This window comes from Chrysochloris asiatica, unplaced genomic scaffold, assembly GCF_000296735.1.
Source record: "Chrysochloris asiatica unplaced genomic scaffold, ChrAsi1.0 scaffold00020, whole genome shotgun sequence".
Taxonomy (NCBI): domain Eukaryota; kingdom Metazoa; phylum Chordata; class Mammalia; order Afrosoricida; family Chrysochloridae; genus Chrysochloris; species Chrysochloris asiatica.
In genome coordinates this window covers 5,841,586-5,858,446 of record NW_006408538.1, presented here as the reverse complement: position 1 = coordinate 5,858,446, position 16,861 = coordinate 5,841,586, and the positions used below count along the sequence as shown (strand labels likewise).

The 16,861-nt window shown below is 40.1% G+C and overlaps 1 pseudogene; it reads left to right on the top strand.

The window, feature by feature from the left end:
* Positions 1 to 1,186: 1,186 nt before the first annotated feature.
* Positions 1,187 to 1,765, top strand: LOC102829521 (annotated as a pseudogene).
* The last annotated feature ends 15,096 nt before the right edge of the window (positions 1,766 to 16,861 follow it).

The window sequence follows — 16,861 nt, the reverse complement described above, 5'->3', positions numbered from 1 at the left end:
CAAGTTTCAATGCTATCTGCTCTGTGCACAGGGTAGATAGGGACGGGCAACTTAGGCATTGGCTATCTAAAATGAGGGGGCAATAAAGGCACAAAGTGACTGGCTTACAAAGTTTCAAGAGGGAGCTTAGTTTAAGAGTGTGGGAGGAAAGAAAGAGTCCCCACTGAATAGCTATCATCTTGTCTAGATGGGTCTGGTCAAAGGAGATGGGGATAAGATTCATAAGATTCAATAGTGAATAACTGTTATCACGACTAATCGCAACTCTCACACTTGTAAAGGTAGAAGTTTTGTAACAAAAACAGGGGAGTGATTAATCTTACAGTCCAGAAACAGAGGACCCTAGTACCATCAAGAGAGGAACGTACAAATAGAATGCTGGAACTTATCCAGAGAAGCAGCAGTGCCAGAGATGGAGGCAGAGATGGGTGCACGGAGAGGGGGAGCAGCTGAGGACTCCAGATTCACCAACTAAGAGAAGGACTAAGAACTGGTGACCAGAAGCAGACTTGCAGAATGTGCCCTTTGGAGATGTAAATTATTATATATGCCTGAGTGTTTGTTTGTTTGTTTGTGTGTGTGTTTTTTAAAAAGCTAAAGTGGATAGAGAGAAATACTTTTAACTGATGGTATATGGAGGGGATTATAATCAATGTAATGAAACAGGTATATGAACTGTTGAATGTGAAACTGATGATGTGCCCTGTAAACTTTCACTCAATCCACAATAAAAACCTTAAATTTAAAAAACAAAAAAACCTATGAAGTATAGGGTCACCATGTGTCAGAATCAACAACCGTTTGGAGGTAGTGGTGATTCCGCGGTAGAATTATCTCCTCTCGTGTAGGAGATACAAGCTTTGCTTCCAGGCCAACAGCAGTTTATGGGCAGCCCTACCAGTGCAATTTCCAATCCTGGAGATGGTGCAGGACCAGACAGCAGTCTGTTCTGTCATGCACAGGGTCACCATAAGTCAGGAACAGACTCAATGGCTGCTAACAACCACAACAACAGTCAAGAATACAACATCAGATACATGCTTCGCAGAGTCGCGGAGGTCTCCTGCTTCAACAGTGCTTGAACGGAACCCGGCGCTCGCCAGCCTCTCTCAACTGGCCGCTCTCCATCACCCTCCACCACCCCCATCCAGCCAAGCTCTCAGACGCCCTAAGGTGCCCACAGCGCCTCTCCTCCACCGCTGCCATGACGACCGCGTCCCCCTTGCAGGTGCACCAGAACTACAATCAGGACTCGAGGGCCGCCATCAACCGACAGATCAACCTGGAGCTCTACGCCTCTTATGTCTACCTGTCCATGTCGTACTACTTCCACCAAGACGATGTGGCTTTGAAGAATTTTGCCAAATATTTTCTGCACCAATCTCATGAGGGAACATACTGAGAAACTGAGAAGCTGCAGAACCAACGAGGTGGTCGAATCTTCCTGCAGGATATCAAGAAACCAGACCAGGATGACTGGGAAGGCGGGCTGAATGCAATGGAGTGTGCGCTGCACTTGGGAAAAAAAGCGTGAATCAGTCACTACTGGAACTGCATAAACTGGCCACTGACAAGAACGACCCTCACTTGTGTGACTTCATTGAAACGCATTACCTGGATGAGCAGGTGAAATACATCAAAGAATTGGGCGACTATGTAACTAACTTGCACAAGATGGGCGCCCAGGATTCTGGTCTAGGAGAGTTAACTCTTTGACAAGCACACCCTGGGAGACAGCGATGGAAAGAGCCGAGCTTTAGCCTGACTGCTCCATGGCCACAAGCGTGACTTCCTGGGCCACCAAGGCAGCCACATGCATGTTTGGTTTACCTTTACCTTTTCTACAAAATGTACCAAACCATCCTACTTGAGTTCTTTCTCTTGTACCATTCCTTCAGATAAAGTCATCTGATACCCAAAATAAATAAATAAATAAAATAATAAGAAGAAGAATACAACATCAAAACGTGGAAATTGACCTCTTGCAGCTGATATAACTATAGTCCCTGGTTGAGTTGTTATTACATTCCTGTACTAGCATTAGCATGATTTATCTAGAATTTTTTCAGTCTAGATGCGATTGTGTTTTGTAGAATATTAAAAATAGGATTAAATGAATCTTCAACAGAGTAGAATCTATATTTTGTATACAACTTCTTAAATCTACATTACAATAACCTTTTAAATAATGAAGACTCTAAAGTCAAGGTCCTAACAAAATGGAATCCAAGTGCCAACATACATTCCACTAATTTCATTAATGCATTTATTCATCAAGCACATATTTACCAACATTTATTTGCAACTAAGATAGATACTTTCAGAGATCTATAAGGTTTATAATCATCACAAACCATGACAAAATGTGAAAGGTTCAACTAGAAAGACATAAAGACAGTGCTCTGTTCTCCTTGAGAAACTCATTACAAAGATCCTGATGACAGAGGTGGGGTCATAACTTCCTGCAGAGGTGGCCCTAAGTGACCTTTGACCCAGAGGCAGGCAATGGAGGACACTGACAAACTCTAATAATTATGCCAACATGAGTATATGGCTTGTAAGAAAAACTGAAATTACCTCAAGATAGACAGAAACTCCATATGTAGAAACAGCCCCACAGTTGTACAGCCCTGACTTACCAAGAAATCTCAGAAGTTGGGGAAAATGAGACACCTCAGAGAAATCAATACTAGAATACAGAGGAACAAAAAGTTCTTAAAATTAAAATAGTATTTCTTCATGAAAGGACAATCTGGCTGCCAAGAACCACTTCCCTCCAATGAACACGGAAAAGTAGAAAGGGAAGAGCAGCAAGACTGTCTGACTCAAAATGAACCTACCTCCCTGATGATTCTGGTTTGAACTGTGGAAACAGATTTGCATAGGAGGAAGAAGTAAAACAACCCAAGAGACTCGTAAGTGACAAAGAGATTAAACTCTGAAAAACTTACAACTGGAAGTGGATTCCAAGTGAAGTCACAAATAACTGAGCATGGTGAGTCACTCTCCCTCAAAGACAAGACTTTACTCCACTCAACCTAACATTAAGTCTACCTAAGAACCCACAAGTTGCTCTTATGTAAAAATTCTGTCCCAAAGTTGCTTCTCCAGACAGATCAGATAGATGTATGCCTCAGAGACAGCAGGAAGAAGGGGTTTCAATGGGAATTTCAAGAAGAGTAGCTTAAAAAGTCCAGCTCCTAGAAATTCTAAATACAGAAGTCTCACAATAAAGGAAGACAAAAAGAAGTTGAGGGAAATGACCCAGCAGCTGGGTGTTTGGGTTGTGAATAGGAAGAAGTTGAAGACCTGGGAGAGCACAGGGAAGCCAGAAGAAAGAGTTCTGGATCTACAGGATATTAGTATTGGCAGTGAAAACCAGGACATCAAAATACTCTGAAGTCATGGACCTAAAGTTAGAGAAGCCTAGTGCTTCAGGAATCTGCTGTGTTCAGCAGCAGGCAGCAAATGGATCACCTTGTCTAGAAAAAAAATGCACATAGTCCATACATGACATTTGTTCCTCCATCAATACTAGGCTTGATCCAATCCCATCCTCACCTGGGTTTCCATTAGAATCATGTCACTGAAAGTCTTGTCAAAGTATAACGTTTAAAAACCTATGACAAGATATTTGATACTTTGAGCAAGTGCAAATTGCTATAATTTGATGAACTAGACTTTTGTTTATGGATGCAGTTGCCCCAAATTCCAAACAGAATAAAAGGATTCCTTATATCAAGAACAAGCTTGTTTCCTCAGTGTCCTGGGTTGATAAGGAAGGGCAATTTAGGCATCAGCAATCAAATATGTGAGTGGGGCTATACAAGCATGAAGTGGCTGGCTTACAAGCTTTTGTGAGTATACTTATTTTCAGTATGAGAGAGGAAAGGTAAAACCCCCACTGAATAGTTTCCCTCTTTTCCAGATGGATCAGGTGAAAAGGATAGGGGATACTGGTGATAGGATTTTATGATTCAATTGTGAGTAATTGCTGACAGGATTAGTTGTGATCATCACAACTGTCATTGTAAAAGATGTATAACTAAAGAGGAGAGTAGTACCATCAAGAAGGCAGAGCATGAGTGGAGTGTAAGATCCCTACCTAGAAAGGAATCCACAACAGAGATGGTGGCGGAGGCGATGGCATGGAGAGACAGAGCAGTTGCGGATTATAGACCCATGGACTAAGGAAGACTGTGTACCTGTGGCAGAAGGCTGTCTTACAGAATGTGCCCTTTGGACATTTAAATGAATATATTTTTGGTTTGTTTTGTATGTGTCCATCAAATATTTTTGCTTTACTCATTTATGAACTACAAAATGTAAATGGGGAGCCACAGGGAGGAAGTAGGATAACTGTTTTTGCAGGGAGGGGATTGTTATCACTGAGATGAAACAAAGTGTATAACTTGTTGAATGTAAGGCTGATGATCTTGTCTGTAAACCTTCTCTCAATTCACAATAAAAAGTTTAAGAAAATGTTAAAAAACATAAATGAAAAATAGCAGTGTCAAAGACTTTATTCAATTCATCAATTCATAAGGGAACCAATAAGATGGTAAGTCTGGTTCAAAGAGCATTCTCAAGGACTTCATAAGCTACATTTTTTTTTAATTGCATTATTACCTACAATGTAATAAGTCATAGCCTTTGGGGTTATTTTCTACTAAACAGCAATTATATGCAAAATCTACCAGTTAATATGTAACTTCACTAAGTTTGGAAACTCTAACTAGTAATTGTTGTTGCTAATGGATTTGTCTCAATTCTGATTCATGGTAAGCCTGTGTGTGCAGAGTACAACTACTATGGTCTTTCAGAAGCATATCACTGGGCCTGACTTCTGAGGTGTCTCTAAGTGGGTTCAAACCACTAAATGAGTGCTTAACCATTTGCACCACCTAGTTATTCCAATCGGCAGTGACAAATGGAGCAAAAATATCCCTGAAGTCTTCTTAAAACCAAATTAAAAACTGGTTAGCCAACTAGTAAAAAATGTCAGACTTGAGTATATGGTGCTCTTTTAGCAACTATATATAAGGAAGTCCTGGTGTGGCAGTGTAGGACAAGCACTGGGCCATAAAGTCGGTTTGAATCACAAGGTCGAAGGTTCAAACTCACTAGCTGTTCCTTGGAATACCTGTATAGGGTTGCTATGAGTCAGAACTGACTCAACAGCACTTAACAACAACAACAACATATGGAATCAAAGTGACAACCACAACTCAAAAGACTAGATGGGAACCTTAAGGGACAATGAGTTTATGTTAATTGGGGGCGGGGGGCTCAGAAAGGGAGCATGAGAATGGTTGCACAACTCAAAGAACATAATCAATGTCGCTGTGTTGTACATGAAAAACCTGCTGACTTTACATGTTTTACTGTGTCTGTTTGTTGTTGTTGTTGTTAGGTGCCATCGAGTCGGTACTGACTCATAGCGACCTATGCACAGCAGAACAAAACACTGCCCTATCCTGGGCCAACCTCACTACTATTGCGACACTTGAGTCCATCGATGCTGCCACTTGGCCAATCCATCTCATTGGGGGTCTTCCTCAGTTTCTCTGACTCTCCACCTTACCAAACATGCTATCCTTCTCTAGTGACTAGTCCCTCCTGACAATATGTCCAAAGTATGAGTGATGAAATTTGGCCATCTTGGCCTCCAAGGAGCACTCTGGCTACACTTCTTCCAAAACGGATCTATTGATTCTTTTGGCAGCCCATGGCACTTTCAATCTTCTCCTCCAACACTATGACTCAAAGGCATCAATTCTTCTACAGTCTTCCTTATTTACGGTCCAACTTTCTAATGCATATGAGGTTATTGAAAATGCCATGGCTTGGGTCAGGCACACCTTAGTCCTCAAGCTGACAGCAAAATAAACTTTAAAAAATAGTAATGAATGGGTTGAAGAAACAGTATTTTCCTGCCTAAATAATTAAATGCTCCTTTGGTGAACTTATTAGACTATGTCCTCATATGACATTAAAAGATCATGCTGTGCATTTTTCATCTTATTTCCAAGCTTTAAATATTTTTTTCTAAACTCCTTACTACTTAGTTTGTAACAGAGACTAAACAAACCTCAACTAATCACAGAATCTAGAGAATCAATCACCACTCCCCAAATTAAAAAAAATTTCACACAAAGGCAAAGAGTTGTACCCTAGGAGTGGGGTTGAGAAAGGCACAAAAGTAGGTGGCCAGATATATAAAACAAAAACAAAAGGATACTATCAGATAAAATGTGTTTCAAATGAATTTTACTGAAGGATTTGCCTAATATTCACTCCTGAGAGCTGGGTTGAGATGGTGAGAACATTCAAGGTACCCTGTGAGCTCCTAAAGGTAGTTATCAAAGCTCAATGAGACACCATGTCACTAGGATGAATATGAGAGAGGAGGAGGCCTACTAGAGTAGTAGGTTTAGCATCAGGCTGCTCACTGGTGCTCCAAGGGAGACAGATGTGGCAGCCTGCTTCTATAAAGATTTACAGCCTCAGAAATCTTATGGAGCAGGTCTACTGTTATTTTTACTCTTGTTAATTTTTTTTTAACGAATGCTGGCAAAGATGTGGAACACTGGAATCCTTGCACATTGCTAATGGGAATGTAAAGTGGTGCAATTGCTGTGGAAAAGAGTCATGCAGTATCTCAAAAAAATTAAGCATGGGATGACCATATGATCCAGTATTTCACGGTTTAGTACCTGAAAGAATTAAAAACAAGTACTCCAACAAATGATTGTATATGAATTTCGTAACAGCATTATTCACAATAGCCAAAAGGTAGAAACAACCTAAATGTCCAACAGATAAATAAATTGTTTTAGATCCATAAAACCAAATTAAATGTGTTGCCACTGAGTTGATTCCAACTCATCGTGAGTTCTATAAGACAGAGTAGAACTGCCCTATAGGGCTTCCAAGGCTGTAAATCTTTATGGTAGCAAACTGCCACATATTTCTCCCTCAGAACGTCTGTGGGTTCAAACCACCAACATTTCTGTCAGAGGCCAAGTACTTAACCATTTTGCCACCAGGGCCTAATTGGTATAGTTATACTACAGAATATTACTCAACCATAAAAAGGAATGAAATGCATACTGCAACATGGATAAACTTAGGAAAACATTATGCTAAGTGAAAGAAACCAGACTAAAAAGGCCACATTATTTTGGGAGTCCTGGTGAGTCATTGTAGGATAAGCACTGGACCACAAGGTCGGTTTGAACTGCAAGGTATGATTTCCATCTATATGAAATATTCCGAATAAATAAATCCATAGAAGCAGAAAGCAGACTGTTGATTACAGAAACTAGAGGGTGGAGAGGGGTTGGGGATTAACCGTTACAAATAGGTATGGAACTTTAGGTGCTAAAAAATATTTTCAGATTAGACAGAGATGATGGTTATGCAACATTGCAAATATATTGTTGTTGTTAAGTGCCATCAAGTTGGTTTCAACTCATAAAGACCCAGTACAGGGTTTCCAAGGAGCAGCTGGTGAGTTTGAACCACTGACCTTGCAGTTCAAACTGATCTTGTGGTTAAGCACTTATCTTACAGTGCCAGACCAGGACTCTGCAAATATATTCAGTGCCACCAAATTGTGCACTTTTAAATTATTAATTTTATGTTATATACTTTTCACCTCAATAAACAAATATACATATATACATGACACAACATATAACAGCAGAGCTTTCAGACAGTGAAGCCCCAAGTTTGTATGGTAGGAATAGTGGTGCTTGTGTGCTTATTGGATCAGTTCTGACTCACAGCAACCATGTACAGGGTTTCCAAAGCTGTAAATCTTTACAGGAGCAGAAAACCTCATCTTTCTTCTGCACAGACTGGTAGATTAGAACTACTGTCCTTGCGTTTAGCAGCTCAGCTCATAATCCACTACGCTAGCAGGGCTCCTTCCAAGTCTTTATGATAGCCTTCAAAATATAGAAATATCCAGAGTAAACCAGAGTTTGGACAGAAGAGGGAGCAAGAAACCCACAGAAATAACAGAATCTGTGTGAAAAAGATTATTTCAGAAAATACACAGATTTTTTTTTTCCAGATAATTTCATCTCTCTTTTCCTTGGATGAATTATTATCTTCTCTAAAAATAGAAGAGAATAAAACATAAATTTCTCGAAACCAAGAAAGCACTATTGAAGAGTCACTGATTTTGCAGCTTGAAGAGTGACCAGAAGGATGACCCACCTGCCTGCCACCTTTGTTTTACAGGCAGGGAAGCCAAGACTCAAGAGAGGAAATGCCTGACTTGGGATCACAAGCTGCTAGGTTAATTGGGGACTGTGCTTTCCATGATAGGAGGGTTTTTTCTCTTGCTATGCATACCTAAAATGTTTCCAGGCCTGCAGCAAATCCATGTCTGCCACCTCCTCCTCAGCAAGTCAACATTCACATCCAAGGAAAATCAGGTTAAAATTAACATCTCTGGGACAGCCTTAAGTGGAAAAGGCCCAGATATGCAGCCTAGCTTGCATGAGCAGGAAGTCAGCAAAGAAAGCCCACACACTACCTTTTTCCTGGATAGGAGAAGGGATGATTGAAAACACTGTGTGTGTGTGTGTGTGTGTGTGTGTGTGTGTGTGTAATCTGTATGTCAACTGGGGTCACCATATCCTGTGAGAGTCACCCAGCCCAAACTCCCATCCCAGATGCAGTCTTACAGATCATTCCTTCCAGCCCTCACCTTCCCCAACTAAAGGGTCAATCAAGGGACTTTCTGAAACAAAGGCCATTCTCTCTTAAGGCCAGCTGTCTAAATAACTTTTTATAACCCCATTATAGATGTCTTGAGACTTTTTTTAGAACTTGCTACAGCATTCTCTTCCTTCCCTCCTCCACACAACAGTTACCAAAATGAGTCATTTCTTTGTGGGACCCCTCCTCAAAAAGCAGGTTGGAAGTAGTCACCTTACAGAAATCTCAGGTCAAGGTTACAACAGGGATAAGTAGCAGAGTCCTGGTGTGGTGCTATGGGAAAAAGCACTGGGCTGCAAGGTCAGTTGAACTACAAGGATGGCTGCTCAAACTTACCAGCTGCTCCTTGCAAACTCTATGCAGAGTCTATGAATCGGAACCGACTTGATGGCACTTAATACCAACAATAACAAAGCTTAATGTTCCTAACTACTACACTACTACCAACTGAATGCCAGAACATAAATAAATACATTACCGTTTAATTTTGCTACAAGGAGCCACTTATCTTCATTAAATCTCCAAATTTTTAGATCCTGAAACACAATTTTCATATGAAACTTGGATTTAATCAATGTTTTCATCATTCAAACAACAGCAACAACAACAAAAAATAGTTGCAGTAGTTAACTCCAATTCATGGGAACACTATGTGTATCAGAGTACAACTATGCTGCATAGAGAAAGAAAGGAAGACCCCCAACAAGATGGACTGGCACAGTGGCAACAGCTATGGGCTCAAATGTAGTAAGGGTTGTAAGTAGAGTTGGCGCAGGACCAGGCAGTGTTTCATTCTGTTGTGCACAGGATCGCCATGAGTCAGTGCCGACTCAATGGCATAGAGCAACAACAAAGGATTAGTAACTTACATCTGTCTGACAACATGAAAGCTTTAGTATGTTCAAAGATCAAAATGGAGTTTCTGTTATTGGTAAAGAGTTTTCTGAAGGAAAGAAACAATCCAGGAGTGGGCAGTAGCTGGTAAAGATTCACCAGAGTACTGCAGAAAAAGGAAATTTTCATAGACTTTAAATACAGAAAATCCAGGAACATACAAGAAAATTCCAACTGGATGACATTTACAAAATCATGCATTAACAGACACAAGACCCTTAAACATTATTTTGCTGATCATAAAGTTTGAGTGATTTCAAAGCCTATTTTATGGAAACTTTGAGGGCCAGCCAGGATGAATGCTCTTCCTGGCAGCATGCTGTAAGAGGAAGTGGAAGGGAGAAAGGAGAATGCCTGCAGACTGCTGAGGTGAGCTGGCTAGTCTACTTTTTGAAAGTCAGCTGAGAATAAACTGTAAAGCAATGAGGGGAGGAGATGGAATCCAGCCGGCATCTTTGGCAGAAGCTTCCCCTCATGTCAAGCACCCAGTTCTTCTGAGATGTTCACAATCCCCCTTCTGATCAAAAATTTCACTCTAAATCACTGATCACCATTTTAAGAGTGCCTTACCCCACATGCTAAGTGTAGAGCTTCATCTTCAGGGCAAGCAAATTCCATGTTGGCCACAAAGAAGTAACTCATATTCTGTAAGGACTTTTCTTGGTTTGTTCATTAGATGGCTGCCTATTTCAAATAGGCTTTTAAGACCCCAGACACTGCCCATGAAAGGAAACCAGGCACCATCCGTTCATTGGTGGCTGCTTACCTTGATAAGCCTTTAAGACCCTAGTCACTATCACATAGCTAGCCAGTTGTTGTTGTTGTCATTAAGTACCGTGGAGTCAGTTCCAACACATAGTGACCCTGCAAAGGGTTTCCAAGGCTGCAAATCTTTATGGGAGCAGAAAGCCTCATCTTTCTCCCATGAAACAGCTGGTAGTTTCAAACTGCCGACTTGGAGGTTAGCAGCCTGATTCGTAACCCTACTGCAATGGAAATCTTCTCCATTCTACCATACCACTAACTTGGATCTCTGCTTCTTGTATCTCCTTTTTTTCATTTTTAAAGAATGGGTATGTCAGAGCATGGTCATTTAAGTAAGAATACTGGGCAGAGAGGGGCATCAAATACTTGGCAGTATTGGGGTTTAGGCCCAGAAGGGAAAAAGCTTCTGAACACGTAGTTACCAAGAAACCGAAAAAACAACCAAGGATCAATCTGAGAGAGATTACTTTGCTATTTTGTTGTTGTTATGTGCTGGGAAGTCAGTTCTGACTCATAGCTACCCTGTGCAGGGTTTCTGAGGCTGTAAATCTTTACAAGAGCAGAAAGCCTCATCTTTCTCCCGAGGAACAGCTGGTAGTTTCAAACTGCTGACCGTGAGATTAGCAGACCGATTCGTGACCACTATGCTACCAGAGCTCCTTTACTTTACTATAGAAAAGAAATAAAAGAGATGGTTTGCTAACAGGGAAGCTTACTAATCAGGACTTGGACTACTGTCTCCAGTAGTGGCCAGCTGGACTGTGAGGCTTTTACACATGAGGACTGTGGGCTTTTATATCATGAGTTATACAAGATTCAAATGCATCAGGGCAATAAATGGTAGTATGTGGAACACAGAAAAAGTAGGGAAGTCACAAGGTACAAGGCTACCTGTACCTTCCTAGAGTATAAAGAGTTTCGGTATGCATAGTGGTCCTCTACAGTCTTCCTTATGCACTGTTCAACTTTTCCATGTATATGAGGTTATTAACAATACCTTACGCTGGGTCAGGCGCACCTTAGTCCTCAAACTGACATCTTTGCTCTTGAAATTTTAAAGAGGTCTTGAGCAGCAGATTTGCCTAGTGTAATACATCTTTTGATTTCCTGACTGCTGCCTCCATAACTGTTAATAGTGGATCCAAGCAAAATTAAGTCTGACAACTTCAAACACTTCTCTATTTACCATGGTGTTATTTATTGGTCCAGGGGTGAGGACTTGTGTTTCCTTTAGATTGAGGTACAACCTGTACTGAAGGTTGTGGTTTTTGATCTTCATTGGTAAGTATTTTAAGTCCTCTTTGTTTTCATCAAGCAAGGTTGAATCATCTGCATATTGCAGATTGTTAACAAATCTTCATCCAATTCTGATGTTGTATTCATCTTCATATAACCCAGTTTCTCAGATTACTTGCTCAGCATATAGCTTGAATAAATATAGTGGAAAAATACAACTCCGGCACACACCTTTCCTGCTGTTAAACTATTCAGTGTTCCCCTGCTCTCTTTGAATTACCACGTAGGTACACGGTCCTAATGAGCACAATTAAATCTTCTGGAATACCCATTCTTCACAATATTATCCATAGCTTGCCATGGCACACACAGTTGAAAGCTTTTGAATAGTCAATACAATACAGGTCAACAACTTTCTGGTACTCTCTGCTTTTACCTAAGATCTATCTGATATCAGCAATGACATCCCTTGTTCCATGTCCTCTTCTGAATATGGCTTGAACTTTGGCAGATCCCTATCAATGTACTCTTACAATCAATTTTTAATTATCTTTAGCAAAATTTTACTTGCATGTGACATGAATTATGTTATTTGATTATTTCCACATTCCATTGGGTCACCCCTCTTGGGTACAGGCATAAATATGGATCCCTTTCAATCAGTTGGCCAAGTAGCTGTCTTCCAAACTTCTTAGAATAGATGAGTGAGTGCCTCCAGTGCTGCTAAAAGATTTTAATGTGAATTTCATAATTCCTAGCAAGGGGATACTGTGGGGTTTAAAATCAGAAAGTGTCCTTTCACCAGACTTATTTAAATTGCATGCTGAGCAAATAATCAGAGAAACTGGACTAGAAGAAGAAAAACATGGCATCAATATTGTAGGAAGGTTAATTAAAAACTTTGCGTGCTGAAAACAAAAAGGACTTGAAACACTTAAACAGATGAAGATCTTCCATATGGATTACAACACAATGTAAAGAAATTAAAAATCCTTACAACTGGACCAATAAATAGCATCATGATAAATGGAGAAAACATTGAAGTTGTCAAGGATTTCATGTACTTCTACCCTTCCATAATGAATGCCCATGGAATCTGCAGTCAAGAAACCAAACAGCATATTACATTAGGCAAATCTATAGTGAAAGACCTTCTTAAAGTGTTAAAGGGCAAAAATGTCACTTTGAAGATTAAGGTATGCCTGCACAAGCTATGATATTTTCAGCAACTCATATGCATGTGAAAACTGAACAATAAATAAAGAAGACCAAAGAAGACTTGATGCATTTGAACTGTGATGTTGAAGAACAATGTTGTTAGTACCATGAACTTCCAGAAGAACACACAAATCTGTCTTGGAAGTACAGCCAGAATGCTACTTGAAAGCTAAGACATGAGACTTTGTCTCATATATTTTGGACATGTTGTCAGGAGAGACGAGTCCTTGGTATAAAGTGTCAGTGAAGAAGAGGAAGACCCCAACAAGATGGGCTGGCACAGTGGCTACAAAAAACGGACTCAAACATAATAACAATTGTGAGGATGGTGTAGAGTTGAGTAGTGCTTCAATCTGTTGTCCACAGGGATTCTTTATGCATCAGAGTCAACTCAATGGCATTTAGAAATAACACTTTTCTCATTATAGATATTTTTGTACTGATTTCTTGAAACCAATGGATAGTGTCATTTAGGGCAATTTGAAAATATTCAGTTAATATTTCTGCATATGCCATAATATCTGTTTTGAGGTGTAAGTAGTGCCACTGAATGAAACACTGATGAGGATCACCAAGCCCCTCACATGTGTGTATAAACTAGTAAAGGGAGTTCAGTTAAAACATGTCCTCAGGTCAATCCAACTTAGTAGAAACCAGAGCCAAAGGTTGGGTCCACACAACCAAAAGATGCCATTATGGAAAACTCAATAGATACCTCATGGTGCTGGAGAATAAGTACTGAATTGCTAACAACAAAGGTCGATGGTTCAAAGCCACCAGTCACTTATGGGAGAAAGATGAAGTTGTCTGTTCCTGTAAAGATCTGAGGGACTCCTTTGGGTTGCTTAGCCTGTATTTTTATCACAACAATTTCAAAAAGAAAATTTTTAATAACTCTGTTACTAGTCTCATTTTTCATAGCAGTTCCAGAAAAGGTTAGAAATCCTCACTGTTTCCATAACATGCCAAAATCATGAGTCACCACAAAGATATATTTAGATTCTATGTAAACAATCACAGACCGTCCATTAGCAAATTTGCAGGCTTGGAAAAGGGCATCAAACTTATTAAGTCAAGGAAAGGCTTGACTTTCAAGAACCTCAGTAGAGGTTGTGATGGCATACCCAGCCTGACAGTGAGAGCTAATTGGATCATGTTTCCTATAGTAGGCAATTAGAACCAAACAAAAGCAAACAAATACTGACTATCAAGGAAGGAACAAGAGTACTGGAAAAGGTACTACAAAGATCAAAGAGTAGAACCTGGAGGGACGTTAGAAAGCATTAAGTGAGGATTTGAGACTACTAGAAATCTAGGGAAAACGATGTAGTTAATAGCTTTTAAATACTATACAAATCCCCAGACTCTATGGTTAGATTTCTTAACAGGGAATACAGGGGTGTTACAAGGGCTGACGCAGGGAACAATTAATCTTTTAGAAAGATTGTTGTTGTTGTTGTCATTAAGTGCCTTGAAGTCACATGTTAGTGACACTGGCTGGCCCCCTAGGCTCCTTTGGGCTGTCTTGGAATCTTTGCTCCTGATCGTCTTCCAAGAGGGTGACAGGTGAATCCTTTTCAGACAACAGCAATACTCAGCAGCCCCTTTACCGCTACCTGGCAGAGGACCCAGCTGCGTCTCACTTCTCCATGGAAGGAGAGATCACAAAGTCTCCTAAGGAGAGCTGAGCTACGGCTCCAGCAGGCACCCATGTTTATTAGTGTTACAAACACAGTAATGCCCTTTCATCTTACAGTAAACCCCAAAAAGCACAGCTTTAACCTCTTTATTTCTGTCCTCAAATGCATGAACATCTAGACACTTTTAAAAACACTTCCTTATAAGATACTTTGCCTAGGTATATTTTTAACTGTATTTACATATCTGGTTTTTTTTATACAAATAGCTGTGTCAATTCAAAGGGAACTCCTTTTGGGTTTATAGCCTCCACTTTTATGTGTTAACAAGTATGCTCAGGCCCAGTGTGATTTGTGTCAATGTGTTAGTGACACTGGCTGGCCACCAGGCCCCTTTGGACTCTCTTGGGATCTTTGTTCCTTATCATCTTCTAAGGGGCCACAGTTATAGTTAACAGGTGTGTCCTTTCCCTCTTAGCCAGCAAGTGTTTAGTGGATATCTGCCTGCTCCATGCAGGATGTTGTTAAAAGCTGAGAACTACTGCTCTCCGTTTAGTTGGGATTTTATTCTCATTTTGCCGTGAAGCACTTTTGTGCTTCATTTTAAATACGGTCTCTGTTGTTTCCTATGTTCTGCTTTCAAAATCCCTTAGTTCCTCATGCTTTTTCAAACTCTCTTTTTCCCAAATGGGTTTGAGTGGATTCAGCTAACATTCAATAAGACTGACTCATGAAAATAGTCTTAAACAGAGCAAGTCACCCACTTGAGTCTGTTCTCCACACCACACCCCCACCCCCAAGTATGGGGAGAGTGGTTTGCCTTATGAGTCAGAGTTAAGCCTGAAGAGATGAGAAACTTGCTTAGTTTGGGAGTACATATAGAACTGGGTCTTCCTGTGAGACCCTCCCATTCACTTTTTCAGTGGTACTGATGAAATCTGAACGTGAAGCCCCGAGGCCAGAGCTCTGCTCTGCCACCACATCACACCACACCATGAGGCCTAAAAGGAGCCACCTTACCTTTGTATGCCTATATCTGCCAATCTATAAAATGGGCTCAATACCACCTACTTAGATGAGAGCAATGACATAGATGATATCTATACTATGTAAGAAGTACATGAAAATGATATGAAAAAGGAGACATCTGGTCAACTGTACCAGACACCTAAAATGAATGTTCAAAAGAAAATTCTAACAACTTTCAGCTAGTACTCATTTGATTTAGTTTGCATGGCTAGTTGACCAGAACTCGAACCAAGGAAGATTAAAAATGTCTGATACTGAGAATGAGTGCACATTGCTACAATTTGAAGAACTAGACTTTTGCCTACGAATGCTGTGATTTAAAATTCCAACCAGAATGAAAGAATTCTTCATATCAAGGAATAACATTTCCCCAGTATACTGGGTTAATACGGATGAGAAATTTAGACATTGGCTATCAAAAATGGGGACTCCTGATGTGACACTGTAGGATCAGCACTGGACTACAAACCATAAGGTAAGCAGTTGAAACCAACCTGCTGATCCTCAGAAACCCTACACAAGGTCACTGAGACAGCGCCAACTCTGACAGCACTTAACAACAACATAAAAAATGAGGGGTGTGACTACAAAGTCAAGAAGTGGCTGGCTTACAAGCTTTCATGAGTGTGCTTAGTAGCAGAATGAAGAGGTGGGGGAGAGAGACATAGAGAGCAGAATGGATAAGAAAACAAGATCTTTCAATATGCTGTCTATAATAGACATATCAAAAAAATGGCGACAGCCTAAATTGCTATCAGCAGAAGAATGGTTAAACAACCTTTGGCACATACACACAATGGAATGCTACAAAGGCTGAAGAATAATGATTTATCTATGAAACACCTCACAACATGGTTTTAACCAGGAGGACATAATGCTGAGTGAAATTAGACAATCACAAAAGGACAAATATTGTAAGAGACCAATGTTGTAAAAAGTTATTATTATTTATTTTTTTTTTTTAATAAAGGATGGTGACAGGGAGAAGGGAGTGGAAAGGGAAATTATTCATGGGCTAGAGGGTAGATATGTTACAAAAACACTCAACAAAGTAGGAATTGAATGGAAATTCCTCAACATAATTAAGTGCATATATACAAAACCAACAGCTAACATCACTCTCAATGGAGAGAAACTGAAAGCCTTCCCCTTGCAAACAGGTACCAACAAGGATGCCTTTTATCACCACTTCTGTTCAATATTGCTTTGGAAGTCTTAGCTATAAGGCAAGGTAAGGAAATTAGAGGCATCCAAATTGGCAAAGAGGAAGTAAAACTCTCTCTATTTGCAGACAATATGATCCTATACATAGAAAACCCCAAAGACTCAGTAAAAAAGCTAGTAGACCT